Source organism: Castor canadensis, chromosome 11 (assembly GCF_047511655.1).
Source record: "Castor canadensis chromosome 11, mCasCan1.hap1v2, whole genome shotgun sequence".
Classification (NCBI taxonomy): domain Eukaryota; kingdom Metazoa; phylum Chordata; class Mammalia; order Rodentia; family Castoridae; genus Castor; species Castor canadensis.
Window position 1 is genome coordinate 88,151,830 of NC_133396.1, and position 18,983 is coordinate 88,170,812.

Genomic DNA, 18,983 nt, shown 5'->3' on the forward strand with positions numbered 1-18,983 from the left:
AACATAGTAAAATGTCTATACTCCCCAAAGTAATCTACATGTTTAATGCAATTCCCATCAAAATTCCAATGACATTCATTAAAGACACTGAAAAATCTACCATTAAATTTATATGGAAACACAAGAGGCCACGAATAGCCAAGGCAATACTCAGTCAAAAGAACAATGCAGGAGGTATCACGACACCTGACTTCAAACTATATTACAAAGCAATAACAATAAAAACAGCATGGTACTGGCACAAAAACAGACATGAAGACCAGTGGAACAGAATAGAGGACCCAGATATGAAGCCACACAACTATAACCAACTTGTCTTTGACCAAGCGCTAAAAATATACGATGGAGAAAAAAGCAGCCTCTTCAACAAAAACTGCCGGGAAAACTGGTTAGCAGTCTGCAAAAAACTGAAACTGGATCCATGTATATCACCCTATACCAAGATTAACTCAAAATGGATCAAGGATCTTAATATCAGACCACAAACTCTAAAGTTGATACAGGAAAGAGTAGGAAATACTCTGGAGTTAGTAGGTATAGGTAAGAACTTTCTCAATGAAACCACAGCTGCACAGCAACTAAGAGGTAGCATAGATAAATGGGACCTCATAAAACTAAAAAGCTTCTGTTCATCAAAAGAAATGGTCTCTAAACTGAAGAGAACACCCACAGAGTGGGAGAAAATATTTGCCAGCTACACATCAGACAAAGGACTGATAACCAGAATATACAGGGAACTTAAAAAACTAAATTCTCCCAAAACTAATGAACCAATAAACGGGCAAGTGAACTAAACAGAACTTTCTCAAAAGAAGAAATTCAAATGGCCAAAAAACACATGAAAAAATGCTCACCATCTCTAGCAAGAAAGGAAATGCAAATTAAAACCACACTAAGTTTCCATCTCACCCCTGGTAGAATAGCCATCATTAGCAACACCACCACCACCTAGTGTTGGCGAAGATGCAGGGAAAAAGGAACCCTCTTACACTGTTGGTGGGAATGTAAACTAGTATAACCACTCTGGAAAAAAATTTGGAGGCTACTTAAAAAGCTAAACATTGATCTACCATTTGATCCAGCAATACCACTCTTGGGGATATTCCCAAAAGACTGTGACACAGGTTACTCCAGAGGCACCTGCACACCCATGTTTATTGCAGAACTATTCACAATAGCCAAGTTATGGAAACAGCCAAGATGCCCCACCACTGACGAATGGATTAAGAGAATGTGGTATCTATACACCATGGAATTTTATGCAGCCATGAAGAAGAATGAAATGTTATCATACGCTGGTAAATGGATGGAATTGGAGAACATCATTCTGAGTGAGGTTAGCCTGGCCCAAAAGACCAAAAATCGTATGTTCTCCCTCATATGCAGACATTAGATCAAGGGCAAACACAACAATGGGATTGGACTTTGAGCACATGATAAAAATGAGAGCACACAAGGGAGGGGTGAAGATAGGTAAGACACCTAAGAAACTAGCTAGCATTTGTTGCCCTTAACGCAGAGAAACTAAAGTGGATACCTTAAAAGCAACTGAGGCCAACAGGAAAAGGGGACCAGGAACTAGAGAAAAGGTTAGATCAAAAAGAATTAACCTAGAAGGTAACACACACGCACAGGAAATTAATTTGAGTCAACTCCCTGTATAGCTATCCTTATCTCAACCAGCCAAAACACTTGTTCCTTCCTATTATTGCCTATATGTTCTCTTCAACAAAATTAGAGGTAAGGGCAAAATAGTTTCTGCTGGGTATCGAGGGGGTGGTGGGGAGAGGGAGGGGGCAGAGTGGGTGGTAAGGGAGGGGATGGGGGCAGGGGAGAGAAATGACCCAAGCCTTGTATGCACATATGAATAATAAAATTTAAAAAAAAAAAGAAAAAGGAAGCAAAAAAAAATGTCTATCAGTTCTATGTCTTCATCAATTACTGTGACTGACTTCTAGAAGAGAGCACAATAATTGTTGGCTGAGGGCTCAAGGTGGGTCTATTTGCATACAATGAGCACAGTGAGCATCTGAAGTTCCATAATTTGAAAGCAAGAAGAGTGGTTATAGAACACTTGTGTTTTAATATAAGGCTCAAAGAATTCCACTTAGCCACAAGGCTAAACTTCAGAAAAAGAGAGAACAGCAGCTAGTCACATTCATGTCCCCAGACCAGAACTGCACAAACCATTTGTCCTATAGCATACAACTGGGCTGACATATAACAAAACCAATCTAGCGGTTCTACCATTCATGTAGGTGCGAAATCTCTTAAGCCTGATCATCTATTTTTATTGTTAAAGAAAGAAATAGGCTTAATCAAAGTAAGAGTGGCTAGTATCAACCATAAAAAATGTATTGAGAAACAACCTATACTTTTCTTTTTTAAAAAAGTATTTGTGAATACAATTTTTTGAAACTTGTGTTAATCTGGTAAAAGGAGTGGTTTTAGATTTTAAGTTTAATGTTTATAGGATACTATTAACAATAACATATAATTTTCCATCTTAGTTGAAAGTAAACATCTGAATAAGTCTCAAAGTACTTTATATTGGGAAAATGCATAGCCTTTCTGTGTTTGGCAACTTCCAACTCTAAAAGGTTCCATCTTGTTCTTCTAAATCTTTATGACATAAAGTATCTGCCTATTTTTAATCACAATTTGTCATTGCTTCAGCACTGCTGTGAAACAGCTGATCCAGACACGACTGTCGAGGAAGTTTAGCTGTTAAAATACGCATCTGCTCTCTGTCAACTTGGCTTTGTTGATAGACCCATGGTAACATTTGAACAAAAAAGCCTTGAAAAAAATCAGCACGCCAATGTTTTTACCCCAAAAATCAACACTAAAAACATAGGAACCACAGAAACATATTTCCTGGAATATTTCCTATAAGTTTTGTGTTTCTCTGAATCCATTATCTTAGATTATTACCTACTTCTTAGAATATGCCAAACTAATGAATTCAAAGAAATGAAACAAATGCACCATCTCAGGCCTTTCTATTTCACTCCTCAGTTCCCTCCAGAGAAAGGACTGCACCCATATTATTTGATAGCTCCCATTGGGACAGAAAGTTATAACCCAATAATTCTTTGATGCTATTGCTGTGCATTTGACTGAACTGATCAAAAAGCATACATCCATTAGTCTGAACACGTTTCAATGTATAGTTATAAACAACTGCTAAATCACCTCTCTTTAATCTTTGATAAAGGAAGAAAACTGAGGATGTGTGTTATACTTGTAGATAGGGATAAACCCTCAAAGAATCTTGCATCTAAGATGTGTCTCTAGAATTTTTGTGTTAACACGGACTCTTCTGTCCCCTTAAGATTTTTTTTTAAGATTGAAATAAAAATTGATCTTTAAAAGTACACAATTCATGAATTTTTAGTACATTCATGATATTGTACAACCATTACCACTAAATAATTCAAAAACATTTCCATTCCCTGCCCCTAAAAGAAAAACTTTGTACCTGCTGCAGCTGTAAACTGTCACTCCTTCCTCTATTTCTGTGCTTTGGGTTCCTTTGTGTAAGTTCAGTTGGCTGTAGATGTGTGGGTTTATGTCTGGGTCTTCTATTCTAATCCATTGGTCTTTCTTTTTTTCTGCCAATACCATGCTGTTTTTATTGTTATGGCTCTGTAATTTAATACCCTCAAATGATAAAAGCTCTGAAGAATAGAAGGAATGTTCCTCAACATAATAAAAGCTCTACATGACAAAAGTAATCACCAACATTATACTATATGGAGAACAACTGAAACCATTCCCACTAAAGTGAGGACGACAAGATAGGGATGCCCACTTTCCCCACTCATATTCAATAAAGTTTTGGAATTCCTAGCCAGAGCAATAAGACAAGAGCAAGAAATAAAAGGGATTCAAATAAGGAAGGAAGAAGTCAAACTATCCCTATTTACAAATGACCTGATCCTATATCTAAATGACCCCAAAAACTATACAACAAAAAACTATTAGAAATCATAAACTCTTTTTGGCAAAGTAGTAGGATACAAAATTAACACAAAGAAATCAGTAGCTTTCCTATATACCAACAATGAACAGACTGAAAAAGAAATCAGGGAAAAAAATCCCATTTACAATAGCATCAAAAATAATAAAGTACCTTGGAAAAAATGTAATAAAGGAAATCAAAAGACCTTTTCAATGAAAACTGTAAAACACCAAAGAGAGAAATCGAAGAAGACATCAGAGGATGGAAAGATCTCCCATGCTCATGGATTGATAGAATCAACATTGTGAAAATGACCCTACTACCAGAAGCAATCTACATGCTTGACACAATCCCCATCAAAATTCCAATGACATTCTTCACAGAAATAGAAAAAATCAACCCTAAGAAACATATGGTTTGATGACATAATATTTTCACAACTGTTAAATTTGAGTTCCTTTTCATGGAGTATCCAGTTCACTGCAGTCTCTGCTAGTCTGTATCATTTTGTACTCAGCCTATTTCACTCATTTTTGTGTACATGGGTTGGCTTATCTGATCTAAATAAATCCTTAAAATAGTCCCATTAAGGAAAAATGGAAAAAAAGTTTTCTTTTTATTTTGTTGCAACCAAATTAAATTCCTTCCCTAAACTAAGGAAAATTTAGTAGATGTTTACTAGATCAAATTGGACATAATATCAGGATTCAAAGACAAAGTAGATATATTAGAAGTCAGATGAAGAAAAAGGAAAAAAAAATAAAGAAATACAAATGAAACATACAAGACTTCTGGGATACTATTAAAAGACCAGACCTATAAATCATGGGTATAAAAGGAAAAGAGGTTTAAGCTAAAGGGAAAGAAAACATATTCAATAAAATAAGGGGAGAAAATTTCCCAAATCTTGAGAAAGAGATCGTCATCCAGGTACAAAAGGCTTTTAGAAAACCCAGCAAACAAGACCAGAAAACAACCACTCCAAAACATATAATATTTAAAATATTAAGTGTGCAGAATAAGGAAAGAATATTGAAAGCTTTAAGAGAGAAGTGGTAAGTCACATATAAAGGCAAACCCATTACAACAACAGATTTCTCAATAGAAACCTTAAAGGCAAGAAGGGCATAGAATGATGTATTTTAAGCACAGAAAGAAAATAACTGCAAAACTAGATCACTCTATCCAGCAAACCTATCACTCATAACTAAAGGAAAAATACAAACCTTCCATGATAAACAAAAACCAAAGCAATTTATGACCAAGCCAGCACTGCAGAAGATACTCAATGTAATCCTATACACAGAAGAGAAAGATAAATGTAGTAAAAAACATGGGGAAAATGAATCCTAAAGATGAAAAGATAAGCAAACAAAGAGTAGAAAAGAATCACACTGTAAAAAACAACAAAATGGCAGTAGGTATTGAAAGGTATTGAAAATACCTTTCAATATTAACACTGAATGTAAATGGTCTTAATTCACAATTACAAGCTATAAAATGGTGAGTTAGATTAAGAAGCAAGACCAAACCATTTGTTGTCTACAATAAATGCTATCTCATGACAAAAACAAACAGTGGCCTAGTGTGAAAGAGTAGAAAAACATCTTCCAAGCAAATGGACCCAGAAGGGAGGCAGAACTAGCTATACTCATATCTGATAAAACCAAAATTAGTCAGAAGAAACAAAGTCACTTTTCATATAAACAAACTATCAAGAGGAAGTAACAATTGTTAACATACATATGCCAAATGTCAGTGCACACAACTTCATTAAACAAACACTACTGGACTTAAAAGCACAGACTGAACTCAGCACAATGATAGCGGGAGACTTTAGTACTCACTTTCACCAACAGATAGATCATCCAGCTGCTGTACAGTATACATTCTTCTCAACCACTTATAGAATTTTCTACAACATAGATCATATTTTGGGACACAAAGCTAGTCTTAGCAAATGTATGAAAGTTGAAATAACTCCCTGCATTCTATCAGACCATTATGGAATAAAACTAGAGGTCAACAGAAAAAGAAGCAACAGAAAAATCCAAACACCTGAAGACTGAACAACACATTTTTGAATAGTCAGTGGGTCACAGAAGAAATAAGGGAGGAAATCCAAAAGTTCCTAGAATCTAATGAAAATGAAAACACAACCTGTGAAATACAGTGTTAAGAGGCAAGTTTATAGCTATGAATGCCTACATTAAGAAAAAAAAAACCTACAGAGATCTCAAATAAATAGCCAAATAATGAACCTCAAGCTCTTAGAAAATCAAGTCAAGTAAAACCCCAAATTAACCTACAGAAAGAAATAATAAAGATTAGGGAAGTAATTAATGCAACAAAAGCATCAACAAAACAAAACAACTATAGCAAGAATCAATGAATCAAAAACTTGGCTCTTTAAAAAGATAAATGAGATTGATAAACTCCAAATCAAGCTGACTAAAAGGAAGAGGGAAAAGGCCCATAATAATACAATTAGAGATGAAAAAGGGGATACTATATAAACACCAATGAGATCAACAAGATCATGAGGGAATACTCTGAAAACCTATATGCAAATAAGCTGGAAAATCTAGAAGAAATGGATAAGTTTCTAGATGCATTTGACCTATCAAAATTGAAGCAAGAGGATATAAACCACTTAAATAGATCTAAGTCAAGCAACAATATTGAAGCAATAATAGAGTATCCAACCAAAAAAAAAAAAAAACTCCAAAACCCAAAGGATTCACTGCTGAATTCTACTAGATATTTAAAAAAGAACTAAGATCAATTACTACTCAAACTTTTCCATGAAATAGAAAGGGAAGGAACACTAGTCAACCTCGTTCTATAAAGCCAGTATTACACTAATTCCAAAACTGGAGAGTACATAAAAATATAGGTCATCTCTTTAATGAACACAGATGCCAAAATTTTCGATAAAATACTTTCAGACTGAATTCAACAACATTATTAAACATGATTAACATATTAATCATATTAACATGATTAAAAAGATCATACACTACAATCAAGTTGGTTTCATTCCAGAGAAGAAAGATGACTCAACATATGTAAATCAATAAATGTAATATAACACATAAACAGAATTAAGGATAAAAATCACATGATCACCTCAATGCATGCAGAAAAAGCCTTGGACAAAATTCCAAATCCTTTCATGGTAATAAATACTCTGAAGAAGCCAGGAAGGAATGCATCTCAACATACTACATATGATAAACCTACAGCTAACATCATACTAAATGAGGAAAAGATGAAATCATTTCCTTTAAAGTCAGGAACAAGATAAGAGTATCCCTTCTCCCCATTCTTATTCATATATAGTACTGAAATTCCTAGCCAGAGCAATAAGGCAAGAGAAAGAGATAAAGGATTCAAATGGAGAAGTCAAATTATTCCCATTTTCAGATGATATGATCCTAAACTTAGAAGATACTAAAGATTTTATCAAAAACTGACAGATCTGATAAACACTTTTGGCAATGCAGCATGATATAAAATCAACATACAGTTGTTCAAATCAGTCGCTTTTGTATATACCAACAACGATCAGGCTGAAAAAAGAAATCAGGAAAACAATTCCATTCACAATAGTCTCAAAAAAAAAAAAAAAAGCCATAGGTATAAACTTAATCAGGGAGGTGAAAGACCTTTACAATGAAAACATTAAAACTTTGAAGAAAGAAATTGAAGAAGACATCAGAAGATGGAAATACCTCCTATGTTCATGGATTGTCAGAATTAAAATTGTGAAAGTGGCTATATGACTGAAAGCAATCCACAAATTCAGAGCAATGACATAAGATTCCAATGTCATTTTTTACAGAAATAGAAAGATCAATCCCTAGATTCATATGGAAGAACAAAAGATCCTGAATAGCAAAAGTAATCCTGAACAAAAAGGGCAACAATGGAGGTATCACAATATGGGACTTCAAATTTTACTACCAAGTCATAACTTAAATAGCACAAAGACCAATGGAACAGAATAGAAAACAACCCTCATAGCTACAGCCATCTAATCTTTGACAAAGGAGCCAAAATCATACATTGGAGAAAAGACAGCCTCTTCAACTAATGGTGCTGAGAAAACTGGTTAGCTACATGAAGAAGACTGAAACTAGAACCCTATCTCTCACCCTATATAAAAATCAACTCCAAATGGATCAAAGATCTTAATGTAAGACCTGAAACTACTACAGGGAAACTCTGGAAGATACAGGTATAGGTATGGGTGTAGGAGTGGGTGTAGGTGTAGGTATAGGCAATTATTTTCTGAATAGGATTCTAATTCCCCAGGAAATACAAGCAAGAATAGAGAAATGGGATTGAATTAAATGAAAAAGTTTTTGCACATCAAAAGAAAGAATTACAAGAATAAAAGACAATCTGTAAAGTGGGAAAAAATCTTCACCAGTTTATTCAACAGATAAAGGATTAATATCCAGAATATAACCAGGCATTGGTGGCTCACACCTCTAATCCTAGCTACTCAGGAGACAGAGATCAGGAGGATGGCTGTTCAAAGCCATCCCAGGCAAATAGTTCATGAGATCCTATCTTGAAAAACCCTTCACAAAAATAAACAGGGCTGGTGGAGTGGCTCAAGGTGAAGACCTGGAGTTCAAGCCCCAGTACTGCAAAAAGAAAAAAAAGAAAAATCCAGAATATACAAAGAACTCAAAGAATTAAACAGCAAAAGAACAAATAATCTGATTAGTAATAGGCAAATGAATTGAATAGTTCTTATCAAAACTACATGAAGATTCCATCTCACGCTAGTCAGATTAGCAATCATCAAGAAAACAAACACAAACAAATGCTGGTGAGGATGCAGGGAAAAAGGAACACTGATATACTGTTGGTGAGAATTTAAAATAGTGCAAATGGTATGGAAATCAATATAGAGGTTCCTCAAAAAACTATCTTATCCCATCATACCACTCCTGGACATATATTCAAAGGAGTATAAATCAATACACAAGTGAGATTGCTGAATATCCATGTTTATTGCACCTCTGTTCACCTCTGTAGAATCAGCAAAGGTGCCTAACAACTAATGAATTGTTAAAGAAAATATTCCAAGGAATACTACTCAGCCATAAAGAAAATGAAATTATGTCTTTGCAGGAAAACAGATAAAACTGGAGATCATTCTGTTGAGGAAGATAAGCCAAGCTCAAAAAAGCCAAATATTGCTCATTTGTGGAACCTAGACCTAAAATGATGATGCGAATAATAGCAATAATGGGACATGAATGTTAAAGGGGGACTGTCTGGTGGAGGAATCAGCAGGAGGGGGAGGGGGAGAGGAAAGGATACTGAGAGTTGAAGAGGTTTGAAGTATGCTACACACACACACACACACACACACACACACACACACACACACACACGAGGTATATGAAGACAGCATAATGAAACCCACCAAACACTGTTTGAATATGGGGGAAGAAAGAAAAAAGGAGGTTGAATAGAAATATAATGTAATGGAGGGGGTGAACTTGTTCAAAATACACTGTACACATAAGGAATTACCACAATGAACTCCCCTCATATTATTAATGTATGCCAATTTAAAAATACAATAAAGCTATTTTAAAAAATAGATATTTACTGACTAGGAGTAGTTCTATGACTTGAAAGACCAGGGAAAAGGGGTAAAACTCCTTTGGGTTCAAAATACTATTTGGCATCAAGTAGTAAAGATTTGAAAGCAAAGATAGGTAGGTAAAATGTAATTCAGGTTTATCAGTAAACTTTAACTAAAATCATAATTATCTTTACCAAAGATATTTAAAAAGTGGTTCACATTTCCTGGAGAAAAACACACAGATTAAAAAATACGTTGGTTGGTATAATACTAAAGACTGGTATAAAGAAGAATGAGAAGTCCCACTTCACTCTGAGCTGACCACTGGCTAAAGGCTCACTGACTTTCATTCCACTATTCTGGCTGAGGCTGCAGCTTCACCATAACTTTCTGCTCCATCCCACAGGAGTTTTAAGTAGGTTGCTTTGTGGCTCTGCTACCATCACATTCATCCCAATATACCTGAAGGGATGGTTTATTGATACCAAGGATCTCAAAAATGGGTGGCCTATTAAATACTGGGAGTGGAATAATACCCACATGGGACATCAAATAAGATAGGTCAGGATTTTTTCCTTTTCTCTCAATCCCTTTTTGGAGCACTGCACATCCCTCTTTTCCTTCTGGAACTAGGCACTCCCTGACCTAGTATAAAATGTATAAAATACAAGAGGGTCTTTGGTAATACAACTCTAAGCAGAGAAATAAGATAGAGAATCTTAGAACTAAGTTATGCCAACAGGCAGTCATTTTGGCAAGGGAAAATGTCTGTTTGACTTATTTATGGTGGATCCTGAGAGCTAGTGGTTTTCTTTCATGCCTCTTCATTCCAGTGTGAAGTATTCTCTAGCATAACATTAGGTGAAAGTGAGTAACTAAAACCCAGGCCAAAACCTAACAAGAGGAAGGAAGTCAACCAGATAAAGAAGTAAAAGCAGACGGCAAAATATGGAAAGTCTAGAGGGATAAGTAAGAGAGAGAAAGCTTCACACAGTGTTTTCCTGAGGTACCAAGAAACAGGTGGCTGAACAGACTTGGGTGTTACCCTGAAGAACAGGTAGGAGAGGGAGAAGCACAAAGAGAAATCCTACCCCAATTGATTCTTCATCTAAGATGAGTTCTCTGCAGACTACAACAGGTAATGTGAGCTGGGAGAAAAAAAATCGCTCCATCCATCTTTCAAGACTCACTGGTATGACTTCAGCTAACATTGACATTGAACTATATATCTTTCATATTGGACTGTACTAATATGCTCTTCTGAGATTAACAGGGAGATTCTCACAGAAGGTTTTGTAAAATTTCATGCAGTTCCCTAAAAGACAGAAGGCAAGTGTGCTGATTTTTTGGGAAAAAAAAAGATCTGGAATCAGAATTAGATCATACAAACTAGATAGGTGAATAGGCTAAATAATATGTGATTTCTAAAGGTGATCTGTTTGTCAGAAGCCTGAAAATTTAGTATTTCAAGGTTGACTCACACTACTTGATATGTTAAGCAATATTAGCTTCAACTATTTTTCAGATTGAAAGCTTATTAATTAGATAAAATGTGCTTTGATTCTATTTAGTGATAAAATAGAGGGCACAAAGACTAGAGATTTTTTAGTACATTAGATATCTACCTTTCATCCTTTCACAGTCATGTTACTATTACTAAATAATATTTTAAATAGATCTGTAGGATAAGAGATTCTGAGAACTAAGGATGCATTAATTTTTCTCTACCCTAAGATGTCATAGCCAGGGGTGCTGGCACATGGCTGTAATCCCAGAATTCAGGAGGCAGAGACATGAGGATCATGAGTTGGAGGTAATGGTGAGCTAAATAACAAGTTCAGGGCCAGCCTGAGCTACATAGATAGACCCTGTCTCAAAAAACCAAGGGCTAGGGATGAGCTTAGAAGTAGAACAATTGCCCAGTATGCACAAGGCTCTGGGTTCAATCCCCAGCACCACAAACACAAACAATTTCTTATGGATAATGGACTCTTTCTTGTTTATTTGTCAATTTGCAAATCAAGAGAGAAGTATTCTGAAATAATATGTACTTACTTCATTGGGGTACTAGGAGAACTAGATCATGCCTTCAGTAAGAAACATACTACTAGATGCTTTAAGTGCACAAGAAACAACTACCAGACTATGACATGACCCAAGCTGCAATCCAATAGGTCAATGAGCCAGTGTACCAACAGATAATTATTCTATTCAATTATGGAAAATTTTCTGGCCTTATTCTTTAGAAAAGAAGAGCAAAATGGACTATACTACTAGTACATGCACAAGAGACAAAATGTCAAGTGCACTTCTAAAAAATAAGAGCTTTCTGAATGCCCTGATGACACAACCCAAAAAGCAGACCAGAAGGTCCTATTATGCCTCTTTTTAACCAATGTAATCAGCAATTCATTGCTGGTGGCTGGATTCCACCAGTTGATAACAATTCTAGTACTGGTATGTCTATATAGAATTAAATTTTCAAATCTGTTGTCAGTTTATATTGTATTACAGAATTCTTTCTCTATTGTACAATATAAATAAGCTCTTAGAGGAACACTAATTGTTCCTCTAATAATTGTAATGGAGGTCTTTCATCAAGTATTAAAAGATGTTTTCACAACCCAATTTACAGACAATTGAAACATTCAGATACTTCATATAGGTTTGCAGATAATCATTAAAATAACTTACATAGGTCAAAGTTGAAAGTTAGCTTTATTCAGAAACCTTCCTACAAACATATACCAGGAAAATGACTTGGAACACAGCAACCACTTCAACTCTAAAGCACACAATTATAATTTTAAAGATTACGTCCTATTTTACTATTCCACTCCCCAGTCTTATTACATAAATACCTATGGTTGGATAAAATATAGTTTGTTTTTGAGATGTGTAAGTTTTATTTGATATTATATTCATCAAATACCTACTTTCAAGCCTGTCAATACTAGGCTCTCAGCTATATACACACTAGAAATGTCTTCTTGTGCCAGATCTACAATGTTCCTCTTCAGAAAATCTAATCTCCATGTGCAGCTCCTGTTAAGAGGGTTGTAGGTGGCATGACTAACTCTAGTCTAATCGCTTGCACAGCATACTAGATAAAAGACTGACAGCTGGCTTAAGGTGACCCATACCTGTGTACTTATGGCTATGTAGGCTTATTTTTAAAATATGTATATGACCAATCAGGTTCTCTCACAGGAATTTTATCTAAAAGATACATGAGGATATTGCTAAGAGCTACTGGTATTAGAGCTGATGTGTCACGCAGACTAATTTACATTCCCGTCAAAAGTATATGGGCTCCTTTTTCTTTATATCCTCACCAGCATTTGTTATGTGTTATCATTTTTTTTTCAATTATTTATTACTTTATTACTCCTTAGATGAGTATATTGAATGCTATATTGATTTTTGTCAATAAGTGTGGTTTATTCAGCCAAATATCAACGCATTTTTCTTTTTACATGTACAACCAGACATTCTTTAAGTCATCAGAAATCCCTAACTTATCATTAACTACTTTTAATTCTCCTTTGGAAGTCAATGGATAGAAAATAGTTTTCTTTGGTATGACCCACTTAAAATGCTTAAAGATATTTCAAATCATTGTCATGTCAATCTCACTACTTCTGCAAACTACAGATCTATAAAGGTGGTGGAACAAAGATATTTAATTCAGCAAATCTTCATCTATGACTTCACAATTCATAGTGATGTTTTATTTCTCTATTGCTTATTTTTTTCTTTCAATATTATCATTATTTTTTGATAACCATTCTAAACTGGGGTGATACAGTAGCCCATTGTAGTTTTCATTTGTATTTCCCTGGTGGTTAATGATATTGAAAATTTTTTCATTTGTTGGCCATTTGTACAGAATGAGGAATACGGGTCATGTTTCAATCTTCTGCATGTGGATATCCAGTTTTCCCAGCACTATTTATTGAAAAGGCTGTCCTTTCCTGAATGTATGTTCTTGGCACCTTTGATGAGAATCAGATGGCTGTAGATGTGTGTTTTTATTTCCAGGTTCTCTACTCTGTTCCTTTAGCCTATATCTCTGTTTTTATGCTAATACCATGCTGTTCTAGTTATTCTGACTTTGTAGCATGTCTTCAAGTCAGTTGTTAGATGCCTCCAGCTTTGCTCTTTTGCTCTATTGCTTTGGGTATTTGGAGTTTTGTGTTTCCAATTTTAGGATTGCTTTACTAGTTTTGTGAAGAAAGACATTGGTATTTTGATGGGGATTGCAATCTATAGGTTGCTTTGGGTAGTATGGATATTTTAACAATATTGATTGTTCTAATCCATGAAAATGGAAGGTCTTTACATTTTTTTGTGTGTCTTCAATTTTTTTCATCAGTGTTTTGCAATGTTCACTTCCTTAGCTAAGTTTATTCCCAGGGTTTCTTTTCTTTTCTTTGGGTGGTGGGGGGCTATTATGAGTGAGAGTTTAGAAGGCAGTTTTTCTGATCCTGAAAATTTTTGTTGATAAGTAAAACATTAAAGTAGCCTATACAATTCTTTATTGATTAGGTAAAGCACTTTTTTCTCTGCTTTTGTGGCCAAATACTACACTTTGAATTTTCAGAACATTCATGTTTATCTAATTGTCCTTATTATAGTGCATTCTGATGAAGTTTTGTGGGAGGTACTGGGGATAAAAGGAGAGAATATTATGTAGTGAACTTATCCTTCAATTAACTTCAGAAAACTTCCTTCAAAGGGGAATTATACCTGGTGGTATTTAATTAGGTAATGCAGAACTGTCATTCTTCCCATCATCCTGAGAAGGAAGGAGGAGCAAGAGATACATTCTAATTAGAAGAGTCACTGATTTCCTTAAATTTCATGAAATATCAAGTTACTATATAAAGGTGAATATATTTGGTACTCTAAAAATTGAACTATCTGAAAAGAGTCAACTTCATATACTAGCGTCAGTCATCCTGTCAAGACTATGAGAAATTATGGAATTTTCTCTGTATCTTGTTTAAGAAGGTGAAGGGGAAGAAAAAGAAAGTAAAACACCTTTGGAGAACTATATGAATTGCAACTGGGAAAAGAAATAGAACAAAATTTCCACTAAAGTCACTGGCTAAAATTTTGCTTTTAGTAAAGAAGTATCTATCTCAACTGGATGCAGAAGGCTCGTTAACAGAAGAAATTAAGCAGTGGCTGAAAGGGCGACACAGATGAACACAAGAGAATGCAGGGAACGATTATGAACTGGGTATTCAGGGACCATGCTAAGCATTCTACACCACAAACTCACTTAACCCTACATGAAACCTGAGAGATAGGTATTGCTGGTCTCGTTTTACAAATAAAGGTACCGAGATTTATGTAAGTCAAGTAACTTTAACAAGGTGATCCAGGAAGGAGCCAAAATCCCCATATGCCCATTGCTACATTGTCTCTATGTTGCTTCTTCTAAAACTGAATACTTTGCTAGAATTTTCCCATCAGGGTCACTTCTCTCTCAAATGCCTATCAACAATAGAATGGAGAATGGCTAAACTACAGTACAGTAACACAAAGGAAAAATAAACCATGCCTACATATAATAACATAGATGAATTTCACAAATATAATGAATAAAAAGATTAGACAAAAAGTTCATATTGTATGATTATATTTACATAAAACAAGCAAGACTTGTTAAAAGGCAGGGTAATACTGACTCCTTAGAGGAGTAAGGAAGGGAGTTCTAAAATGCAGATGATGTTCTGCTTCCTTTTTGATCTGGGTACTGATAACTTAAGCATGTTCATTTTGTGGAAAAAAAAACAAGTTTTATACTAACTTTTATACAATTTCTTTTATTCTGTTATGCTTCAATGAAAAGTTATTTCAAAAGTGTAATGTTTTATTCTTGGTGGGTTAGCAGCACAATATTTACAATGTAAATGTTAATATGTTAATATGCTGTCTTATCTCTCTAACTAGAAACAGATAATAAAACAGAGCATTTTTTATTTAATTTTTTTTTTTTTTGGTGAGACTAGGGTTTGAACTCAGGGCTTTACACTTGCAAAGCAGGAGTTCTACTGCTTGAGCCACATCTCCAGTCCATTATGCTTGTTATTTTGGAGACGGGGGTCATAGGAGCTTTTTGCCCAGGCTAGCCTCAAACCTTGAACCCCATCTTAGCTTCCCAAATACTAAGATTACAGGCATGAGCCACTAGTGCCTGGCAAGCAGAGCATTTTTAAAAATGATTTTCATTTCAATTACTGACTAAAAGATAATCTACAGAGACCTGCATTCATTGTGTAATAACAAAATATATTTTTGAATGCTAATTTCAAGTCTTGTTGCCATCTATCTTCAACTAAACAAAGGAATAAACCCAGACCATTCTATAGTCAGGCTTAAGTAAACATTTTAAATATAACTGTATTGTCAAAGTCTATGAAATTATTCACTCTCTACTAAATTAACTAAATTAACTTTAAGTTCTTACTCTCAGGATGGATGAAAAAATCTTAAAGTATACAGTTTAGGAAAGCATGGCATGATGATATATCTTCTAATAGTAAAATCTTAAATTCAGTGTCTTTCCTTTTCACTTTACAATAGGATCTTTGAGAAAAATACTTTGCAGACCAATATTTTGTCAGAATGATGAACTTTGAAAAAAATCAATACTTTTCCATGAAAATTTCCTAACCTTTTATTTGTAACTAAATGTTAATTCATGACCCTTAAGGTTTGAATTGTTTTCATAAAAAGGGAGAATATGACAAAAACAAACACCTAGTGATGTATTTAAGACTGTGTTACCATTTCTTCTATTAGAATAGTTTATCACATATGAAAGAATAGCTTTTGATATAAATATTTTGTTAACTACAAGAAGGAAAGGGGCAAAGAGAAAACACAGACAGGCAGGAAGTCAAAGTTTATTCAAAATTTCCTTCGGAAAATAATCCTTGACAAAGATGAGTTAGTAGAAAGAACAAACATCCTGAAGCACACTACAAGATTGTTCTCAATAAAGTTTATTTTGAAAAGCTACTTTACTCTGTTACTTCCTGGAAAACCTGGGGCTGTGATTATAACCTATTCCATGTTTTGAAAAGCTATGCAACTTCCTTAAATAGCTACAGAGTACAGATTTAACAGAAGAGAAAGTAACATCTATGATGGTTTTATTAATTGTAATGAATACTGGGAACTTTCTTCACCATGATCACAGTTGACAAGTGATGAGAAGGTTTATAAATTTAGTTTGCTTTTGAGGACCAAAAACGTTGGTATTTTCCTAGCAATTGACATTAAAAATTCAAGTATCACCACGTGAGAATATGAATCTGGGTTCCAGGAGACCTGTGAACAGGTGCCAGGTATGCCACTATTCAGAGAGAGACAACTTTAGAAAGCCATTGCTCCAGTGAACTAAACTACAGATTACTATTCTACCAAAAACGATTTTTAAAAATCCAATTTACCTATGCGATTAAGCACATTAATTTCATTCCTTTTTCTATAATGAATGCCACAGACCTAATCCAGTATGAAATTAGATAACCTGTTTTAGAAAAAATGAAGCATAACATTTGTAAGCGCATATAATATACAATGCAAAAACTGTTTAAATGTCATATGCCACTCTATTTTTTGAAATACTAACCTTAACTTGATATGCAATAATTAATGCCTATGAATATTTACTTATCAAAACTAACCTTCAATATTAACTTGTTTTAAGAATATAGAATTCAAAGATGTGAGTTTGTTTTTTAATTTATTATATATTTATTTTGGTATACTGAGGTTTGAACTCAGGGCCTAATGCTTGCTATGCAGGTGCTCTACCACTGCAATCACACCCCCAGCCAGAGAAATTGGTTTTTTTTGGTTTCAAAAAAATTTTTTTTATTGTTGCACTGGGGGTAAATTGTGGCATTTACAAAAGTTCTTACAATGTGTCAAATATATCATACTTGAATTCACTCCCTTCGTAATTCTCTTTTATCCCCTTTTCCCCCATTCCTAGAATAGTTTCAACTGGTCTCATTTTTCCATTTACTACTACATGTGTACACAGTATTTGCACCATATTCACCCTCCCACACCCTTTCCCCACAGTCTCCCCATCCATTTTTTTTTTTTTTTTTTTTTTGCTTCAAAGTGTGTTGCACTAAAATAGGGGAGCCAGAACTATTCAACTTAGCAATTGGGATAATCAGGCAAAGCCAGAGTTTTAGTACAAATACCTACATTCGCTTTGTGTATATTGTGATCATACCATGTTGACTTTCAGTAAGGTTTTAGCTCCTATTTCTTCATTCTTCTTTTGGGTTACATTTAGAATGGTATTTTACAAACCTAATTTATAAGTAAAATGAACAGGAGAATTAATGTTTTATCAATCAGCTTCTCTACGTGCTATATGTTCAGGATTCAAGAACCTCTTTCATGATCCTAGCACGTCAACCAAATTTGTTTAACAAATGATTCAAATTCTTACTTGCTTACAAAATACTCTGCAAACTTCAGGTACTACACAACTGCTAGTAGTAATGAAAAGTTGTATAGGTAACATTAAGCTGATAATAATATACCTAAGTTTTAAAGTGATTACTTTTGCTGAGTACAGCCATATTAAATACATACTTCTCATCTAGCAACTTTCCTATCATACTAATTGTCAAGCATTTTCTCAGGCAACGTAAGATGTGTGTATACAAAACATTACTTATTTCTTTAGAAGAGTAAATGAGGGTGTAGCTCGGTGGCAGAATACATACTTAGCATGAGTGAAGCACCGGTTCAACCCCTATCACCACCACCCATAAAGAAGAAGAGTGAATAAATATAGTTACCTAAAGAACAACAACAAGAAAACCAATAAAATAAACAAGTATAAACACCTAAAGAATTCTGAAAACAAACATCTGAAATATTCTACTGTGTAAAAATATAATTTGGGATAGGGGTATAACTCAGTGGTAAGGTGCTTGCCTTGCACACATAAAGCCCTAAGGTTTGATCCCCAGTACTGCAAAGAAATAAAACATAACAGAAATATACTTATATGACCTAAAATTTTATCATTTTTCTCATAATATGGCAGGAGCCTCAAACATCATATACACAGAGGTATCTTATGAATTGAGTAATTAGTTACTGCAAAAATCTCATTTATATTCACTATTGGAGTATAGTTGTGTTAGTATTAAAAAAACTGATTCTAAGATCATTTAACTTTTCAAAAAGTTGGCTATTCTGATAAAACATTATTATACAGATATAGGATTATTATTAATTTAATTATATAAATTTAATGATCTCATTTTCAATTTGTGGGAATTACATATACCTTAATATTTTTATTCCTCACAAAAAATGAAATTATAAAATACTTTACTAAAAATTCAAGTAGAACCT

The 18,983-nt window shown here is 34.4% G+C and overlaps 1 protein-coding gene across 9 annotated transcripts in view; it reads right to left on the minus strand.

Moving 5' to 3' along the window:
* Nucleotides 1-18,983, minus strand: part of Rabgap1l (RAB GTPase activating protein 1 like) — a 750,530-nt gene that overhangs the window by 237,116 nt on the left and 494,431 nt on the right. The window lies entirely within an intron of this gene.